Source organism: Pipra filicauda, unplaced genomic scaffold (assembly GCF_003945595.2).
Source record: "Pipra filicauda isolate LSUMZ 115617 unplaced genomic scaffold, ASM394559v2 scaffold62_size3274119_pilon, whole genome shotgun sequence".
Classification (NCBI taxonomy): domain Eukaryota; kingdom Metazoa; phylum Chordata; class Aves; order Passeriformes; family Pipridae; genus Pipra; species Pipra filicauda.
In genome coordinates this window covers 2172994-2181743 of record NW_024104787.1, presented here as the reverse complement: position 1 = coordinate 2181743, position 8750 = coordinate 2172994, and positions in this window count along the sequence as shown.

Genomic DNA, 8750 nt, shown 5'->3' with positions numbered 1-8750 from the left:
TTCTCTTTTCCAGCAGATGAAGGCAATAAATATTTAATTATTTTTGTCTTGTGTTTTTGGGGCATTTTTCGTACAATACACCAACTTCTGTTCAGTCTGAATTTTACCACAATCTCAAGTACATAATTAATGGAATTTGAAGGACTGTAATTTATAGACAGCTGTAGTAGCTGAGTTTAAAGTGTAGTGGTTAATTTGAGATTAGAATTAGCAGCCATCATGTGAAATGGCTGAGGCTAGCAAATGGCTGTTCATACGTGTGGCTTTTGAGGTTTCTGCTTCTTCTTATGCTCTTATAATACAAAGAGATTTTCACACTCTGTTGCTGTAATTAGCTTCATCTTCTACTAGACTCATGATGTGTTCTCTCTCATTCTTCTAAAGCCTTAAAATACGTTAATTTCCACATCTACTGTGATTCAAGTCTTGTTCACCTGCATTTTTTAACTTTATCTCTCATTAAAAGAGCCCTCTAAGTTGCTTTGTTTTTTTTTTCTGTTAGCACTCATACTTTTATTTTTACCTAAGAATCATTAATGACTCATCATTTCTCAATGCTAGCAACTCAACTTTGTGTGGCATTAATTTGCCTTGCAACAATCTGTTCTCTCTGCATACAGCTGGAATGCTCTGGCATCACTTACTAAGAGCATTAGTCTTCAAATCTTCAGCTGTTCTGATGGGTAATATTCTATTAGGTCCTCTTTTTCATTAAATTCCTTCCTTAGCTTTTTATTTACAGAAAAAGCAGCTTTTCCCCTGCTTTTGACTACTACCCAGGAAGGTGCTGCTATTAATTTAAAATGAAATTTTTTACCTTAGTTATTTGTTTATGTCTTGACAAATGCTAATTTTTGTTTTCAGTTCAAGTGTCTATTCATTAACCAGTTAATTGTTTTTAATTAAAGTGTCTATTCATTAACCAGTTATTTGTTGGCAGGAAGTAAAATATTCTGACACTGTTTTATTTTTCTACAGTCAAAATTGTCTCCTGATGAATTTCTTGATCATTGATATATAAAATATCTCCACCATCACACCAGATGTCGCTGAGGTAGGATAAGGGGAGGACCACTGTCAGGGCAAGCTTGTGTTTTGCCCCTTGGGCAGGAACTGCAGGGCATTATGCCCTACTACAGGATACATTGATATTTTAGTTTAAGTCCTGTGGAAATTATAAACCCCATTGTTCACTCCAGCTTTGCCTATCCAGGCAGGAAGCAAAGCCTTAGAAATTACCTCAGGTTTTAGGGTGCATTTACATGCCCACATATTAGTTACTCCTCCGCTTTTGGGCTTGTGTTGAGCTACATGTGTTGTGCTCTGTTGGAACTAGGTCCTTCTTCAACCAATGCCACACACTTCTCGATATTACCTTCCTGAAAAAACTTACAGAATCTAATTTCAAGAGAGTAATTTTGTCTTGCTCTGGCCTATATTACAACCTGGGGATAATTTCAGTCTCTGTTAGCTTAATGCATTTTTTCAGCACCTAGATTTAGGTTCTGTGGCAGGAGTGAGGAATCCTGTCTGAATAGTGAAATGTTCAACAATCAACAAGACAGTGCACTGTTAAGCATGTATATTTTCCTAAATAGACCTTAACAAAAAGGAGTAATTAACACTCCTTGTCAGATCTACAAAATGTTTTTCCAAATGAAAATGCTACATAAGTCTTTGTAATTCTCTTTATAGCATATTTTCATTATCTAGTCTAATCATACACGAGATTTCTAATGTCAGGCAAACAAACACCACACTGGCATATATTCTAAGTTCCAAGAATTTTATTCTCCAACTTCTGATAATTCTTTTATACCAAAGAAATGTAAAGTTTACCCCTATATCTTCTACTGGTTCTGCTCCACTAGTTTGTTAAATGTTTTAAAGAGGATTTTATACATTCTTACTTAATTTCTCATTAGTCATGATAGAAAATACAAAGCTTGATCCTTTATACAGGTGTTAGTAGATTTTTATCAATATAGACCTTTTTTGATCCTGGTCTTTTACTGCTTGTTAAGGAATAACACTACTAGCTATCCACAGGTTTCATTTATTTGGAAAGCTTGGCTTCACACACACAGAATGTGATTAAGAAATTTTACATTCTCTCCAAAGGCAGAAAAGAGTACAAGTCAATATTTGAAATATTTTCTTGCTAAGAAGATTAAATCAATTTTTTCCTTGGGAAAAAAATGTTTTCTTCCACTTTAATGACTTGCGAGACAAGGACAGGATGTGGGAGACATTTAACCAGGACATTCTCTCAGAGTAACACTGGAAAGCTAATGTGTAGGCTCTATGCCTGGACCTACTTTGCACACTTTAAAGGAAAGGTTAAAATAATGGAAAACATCATCTGGAATCTGTGGGATTTCAACTTCTCTTGTACTTTGTTGTATTGAATACATTTTAAGCAAGTACTTTTAATTTTTTATCTGTGGCAGCTAATGAGAATGTCTCAAAGTAGCCTGAAAACTAAAGGTTTCCAAGATCTTATTTGGTCTCATAATGTTCATGCTTTGGGAAGTAATTACGTAGCTTTAGAATAGCAGCATAATGTAATCAGTGTGTGTCAGTATGATATCAACATATCAGAGATGTAATCTGCTTTCTTGTCTTTTTGCTTTAACTCTGTGTGGATCATAAAGACCCTGGCAATTCAGTGTCTTTTTTTGTCCAGGTGATGACTGCTACAGGGTTCAATTAACATGAATGGGTTGAAAAAAATCCCACTTAGGCAAAGAACTGACGGGCTAAAAAAGCTGCTGAAAAGAACCTGTGTGTTGCAGTGGATGCCCAATGGGCAGGAGACAGCACTGTGCTCTCAACATGAATCAGGCAAACAATATGTTTAGCTGCATTAGGAGGAGCATGGGCATCAGAACAAGAGGAATTATCAACCCTGCCTTCTCAGTGATGGTGAGGCCACACAAGGATTACTGTGTCCTATTTTAATGTTCCTAGTTTCAGGGTGGCTACTGAGAAGCTGGTGTGGATCCAGCAGAGAGCTGCCAGAATAAAAGCACCGAGAGAGAGAGAATGAGTGAGGTAGTTGGTTTGATTTAGACTGGAAAAGAGCAGAGTAAGAAGCAGTCTCATAGCAGCCACAACTGCTGAAGGGGAGCCAAACATCAGTGTAAGGTGGTGTAGTGTGAGACAAGACCTGCAAATTGGGAAGTTCAGAGTGGGTATTAGGGAAAACTTTATACTAAGAGTTTGGCACAGTGTAGGAACCTGTTACTCAGAGGTAATGAAATCTCCATCCTTGCAGGATTTCATGAGTTGGCAGGGAAAAGCCACAGCTGAACTGGTTGGGTGTTGGTAGTAGTCCCACTTAAAGCAGGAGGGTGGACAAGATAGTTATCAGAGGTCCCCTCCAAACAACTTATCTGTTGTTTTGTGTTAGGCATTCATATTTCTGGTCAAACTCAATTTAAGTTGATACAAAATTCAATATTAGTTGATACAAATCCAAAGTTTTGCAAAACCAATTAAAAGTTTGATAGAAATGTTTTATTTATTTTTTTTCCTAATGAATGGGGTCCTGATCCTGTGTTTAAGTAACAAACTTCTTGATGTGGACCTCTATAGGACCTCAAAATGGTGTATATAAGAGATTACAATTGTAGAATCAGAGTCTGGAGTCCACCTGGTAGAGAGAATATTGACAGGGACACTTCAAAATTGTTGGTTTTTTCATATGTAGATGCTGATTTGTAGACTAAGAAACTTTCTTTGGAGAACATATTGGTTTAATTTAGATATTTAAAGAGATGGTGTCAGTTTGAGGGAGGAAGATATCTTTCTAAAGCAAGGCCTAGAACTTGATCCCTGAATAGGTGGAATGTGAAGCAGAAGAATGCCTGAAATCTCAATATATCTTATAGGAAATTAAATCAGAAAGTATTTGTCTTCCAGATACAAACCCGAAACATGTTCTAGACTCGGAGAAAATACAGTGGATGACTATGTAATTTTATTTACTACAGGGATTTTTTTTTTTGTTGGATCTATGTATCCACTTTTTTCAGTCAAAGAAGCCTGTTATGCATATTAATTATCTGTAATTAATTAATTTTGGAAATGCAATTATTCATTAAATGATAAATTTAACTCAGACAGCTTATTAAGGATGTCAAGGAAATCAGATATGTGTTCTCCTATTGCTTTCTTTTTTAAGGGAAACCAATTGCTACTAAATTTATTTAGAATATTTATATAATTCTTCATTCAAGTCTTTATTGGTTTCATTATTTGCTTCTTGAGAAAAAGGTGAATTGCTCTACTAAAGTGAATCTACTTTAAATGTCTCTGTTTCAACCAGACTGGAAATATTTGTGGTTTTCACTTTTCTTTTTTCCAGTTTCTGGGGCTCAGCACAATGTTTTGAACTTTGATTGTATGAGTTTCCATTAAAATGTGTTGTGTCCATTCTTTTCCCTATTTTAAAACATGTTCTTCACTAACTATTTTCCTATTTCAAATGGATTCAATAAATGACTTTTTTCTCACTATATATCTGAATTGAGTAGCTGATTTAATCTTTTTCTTTTGTTTACACTAGTCATAATCAGATTAAAGATACAATTATATTTCCTCCTGCTTATAGGTGACATGAAGCAAATCAGTAGAAGTGACAGAATTGTGTCAGATATTTTCTCTTTGTTAACAATTAGAAATTGAAAACCAGTTCCCTCTGGCTTTTGAAAACCTGTTATTATAATTTCTTCTTTCACAATTTTATAGACCACTGTAGATTTGTATAATAACACTGATCTTTTACATAGTTGTTAAAATTTTCAAATAGGAGTTGACACATATGACTGTGCTATCATGTGACCTTTATCCTTCATCTTTTTTCCGTGTCCTCATATGATCACGAAGAGCGGTTTGTTTCCTTAGTATTTCTAAGTTAAAGGAATTTCAAGCCAGACAAAGTAAGAGATGAATGAGACCTATTATTGTTTCATTGACTTTGAAGCACTCTGCATTTCCATTCCTCTTCATGGAAAAGGTCACTTTAATCAGTAGTGAATACTTCAGAGTTGATAGCACAAAATAATCTTAATAGGTTATTTGAATAGCAATTTGGTTTAGATGAAATTTCCTTAATCAGAACACACACTTACAGCAGACTGCAACATACACTGGAGAGCTCCAAGAGGAGAGCCCTGCTTTCTAGTCTCGACAAGAACTGATTGACAGAACTAGGATTGCTTCTTCCAGAGGAGGAATGATTAAAGAAACATGTGACAGAACTCCTTAAACACATACAAGGGTGTTGCAAAAGAGAAGAGAATACAGTATTCAGATGATCAAAGAGACGAGAAGTAAATTTCAGTTCAGATTTGACAGTATGAAAATCTTCCTGGCATTCAAGATAGTCGGTTAAGCTCAGAGGTAACTTGCCTAGGGAGGCTACAGGAATTTCAATACTGAAGATGTTAAAAGCAGAGCCAGTGTCCAGCACAGCATGACCTGGGTTTAAAACAGGATATGATTCTTTTCTGAAGCAAGAGATTAATTAAATGTCCTTTTAAGGACTCTCCAAGCCCTGTTTTCCATGCTTCCTCTTGTTTTTAGACTTCGAACTTCCTCACGTCAGCATTTGTGAACCTAATTTAGTAAGAAGGCTGGAGGGAGGCTTCTATTTATTTTTACATAATAACTCAGTTTCCAAATCAGTTTACTTTTCAAAAAGGGTCTGCAAGGGGTTTTTTTTCAACATTCAAAACTACTCAGGCTTTCAGTCTCCTTGTTGCTCAGGTCTTGCCTGCCAACTTTGGGCTCCTAAATTGAACCTAAAATTTTTATGCTTTTTGCCTCTTAAGTGAGACCTCTTTAGTCTAGCGTGGTCATCCAGATGCCTGCTGTAGTCTGTGGAGAGGGGACAGATGTCGCAAGAGGACTTACGCTATACCCAAGGTGTTATTTGTCAAGATGAGAATCACTTCTCAAGCAAAATATATGCTTCCAAGCATAAGTGTGTTTCCTGTGCATGAAGTTCATTGAGCTCTTGACTTTTAATTTAATTCAGAGAAAGCATACTGAAAAGTCACACAAGAATAATACAGAGTCTGCAATACTATTCACGGTGTCTGTATATGACTCTACTTCTCCTGATTACATGAAATATGTAAATGTACAAATTTGACTTTTTCATAATTGTTACATTTTCATTCACTGTGAAATAAAATCAGGATCATCCAATTTTATATGGAATCGAATCACTGAAAGTTCTTTTGATAAGTATGAAAGATACTGAAAGATGTTCACCTCCCCTACCAGAACATACTTTGTTGGGACTAATGGAGCTTTCTAGACCTTTATGAGTTGTGTTCTCTTTAAAATATTGACACTGATATGTCACACTCAACAAGAAGGATCTGTCTCTTATTAGAACTATTTCCAAAGCAACTGTTTGTTGCTGTGGGTGTCCAACGAGGAAAGTGTATATGGCTCTATGGCTTTTGTACATGGCAATAAACTCACCATTGGCTGTGAGAAAGCCTCTGTAGAGTACTATGATTGGATCCTTACAAGCAGTGAGAAGTTCAGCTTGTATCTCAAGCTGATTCCTTAAACTTTTTTCTGGAGTTGTTCCTCCCTCTATCAGTGCAAAAAAAGGAATTATATGAAGAGGACACACGTCCTTCAGTGTATGTTTTCATTTTTGAGAGGCATGCTGGAATTGCTCCTGCCTGCTGTCCAAGGCATCTTTCCCATATTTGGACAGTCAAACACCAAATATAAGCAACCAAACCAAGAGTTACTCCCTTCTGATGGAGAACTTCTCTTAATTCTCAAAGAGGAGTTAACTTCTGCAGTATTTCCAGATTTTACCTATATTTCTTCTTCAGTCCAAACTCACAGTGAAGTCAAAGGGGATTTAATGAATTGATTCTTTTCCTGGGAGCAAAAAGTATCACTAGTTAATAAGATACAGTATATTAGAGTTTTGCAGGAAAGCTCAAGGGATTTCCTCCTGACTAGAAGTTAGTAACAGTGAAGAAAAACTTTAACAAAAGTGGCATATACAGTGGAAGATAATAAATACACCTTAAAATCTACTGCCCTTGAACAGACAGATCTGAAATGCAGTATGGAAGTGTTCTGTGCAGAAAGGCACCTTTGAAAAAATTATTTTAATACTGAACCAAGAGAAATCTTAGTGGAGAAAAATACTAAGATGAAGGGAAAACAGAATTTGATACATTTGTCTTCTTAAGTGTCATTCCATATATTACAAATAAACAAGTACAGAGAGCACATCTAAAAATCTCTCTGAAACTATCAACTGACAGTGAATAGTATATGTCCTTTCTGTTCTTAACAAACAAATCTGATTTTATAGCCACCTAGCATCGAGTAATATCTTCTCATTGAAGTAAACCTATTATAGTACCAAAACAGTACCACAGGGTTTCATACACTGAACTTACCTTTTTGTTCTCCATAGCTGTGGCTGCTCCTGGGTAAAACCAGCTTCTCTTGCAAATATCTTTCCAATTTTCTCTTTAAGCCTGTGGCTCCCTAGGGTGCACCTCAGGCTCATTTGGGAGATAAGTTTGAATTTCTGTCTGTGACCAGGTTTTTTAGTGGTTGCTATTCTTCGGGATGTTGAGCAGCAGGTTTTTTGTGCTCCAGGGAAGAACTAACTACTTGTATACACAGATGTTCTGATGACTCCTGTGATATAAAAGGTATGGCTATATCTACTTTGCTGAAGGAAGGAGGACCACAGATAAATCCCTCGCCCCAAAATCACGTGAATTGACTGGATTATACACGCAGAATTTGAAGCTAGCTCTTTCTGTAATGTATTAGTTTTGGAGGGAGGTGGTTGGAGCAATTCAGGACTGAGCTGGTAAGTGAGCTAGCAGCAAAGTGGTGCAGACAATAAGGGGCCAGTTCTTCAGTGTGGTCCTTGGTCCTTTTTAGGATAGTTGTGGTCTGTGGTCTATGGCTATGTGCCATATGGCTATGATACTAAAAAAATAAACCAAACAGTGCTGTGTTTTGAGGTACAAACCACTGTTTTGTTGAACTGTATGAATGGCCCTGGTTGACTTCATCCTGGGTCAACAGGTACTTCTCCAAAAAGATCCAGTGCATTGGTTTTGTAAGTCACATGATCTGGACATCATCCTTAATAAGCAGTAAGGATTATTGCGAAGGTTAAGAAAATTTTGTAGCATGGACCTGAGCCATTTCTTGCTTGTTGGCGTGAATCCCAAAGAACAGTCCAGAGAAAATTTACTTTGCTAGTAACATAACACATAGTATACTAGCATACCTCAAAGTCCATGAAGGTCCCTCTCCAGCAGAAGGCTCTGCCATGCCCAGCTGCTGGTTATTTCCATCTGCTGAGGTGACACAACCCTGTTATCTTTGTTTGTGTTTAAGTGTTTGTGCTAGTACACTTCAGGCAAAGCCACCTATTTAAACTGGGTAAACTAACTTTTCTGATTTTGTCAGCAGTGAATTAGAGAGCTAAAGAGGGGGCAGTAAACTGTCCCCTTCTTTATGATTTCAAATCTAAGCAATTTTTGCCACAAACTCTTCCCTTATTATTTTTTTCTGCTCTGAGGTATCACTAGGCTATGAGTAGACCAACAATGTAACTGTTTCCATAGTAACAAAGACTTCAAAAGCTGGAATGAGCTGGAGAATAAAAAAAAAAATCAAGTTGTAAACAAAATAAAAATGAGTGGCAAAGACACAGTATCTGAAGTCTAAAGGTT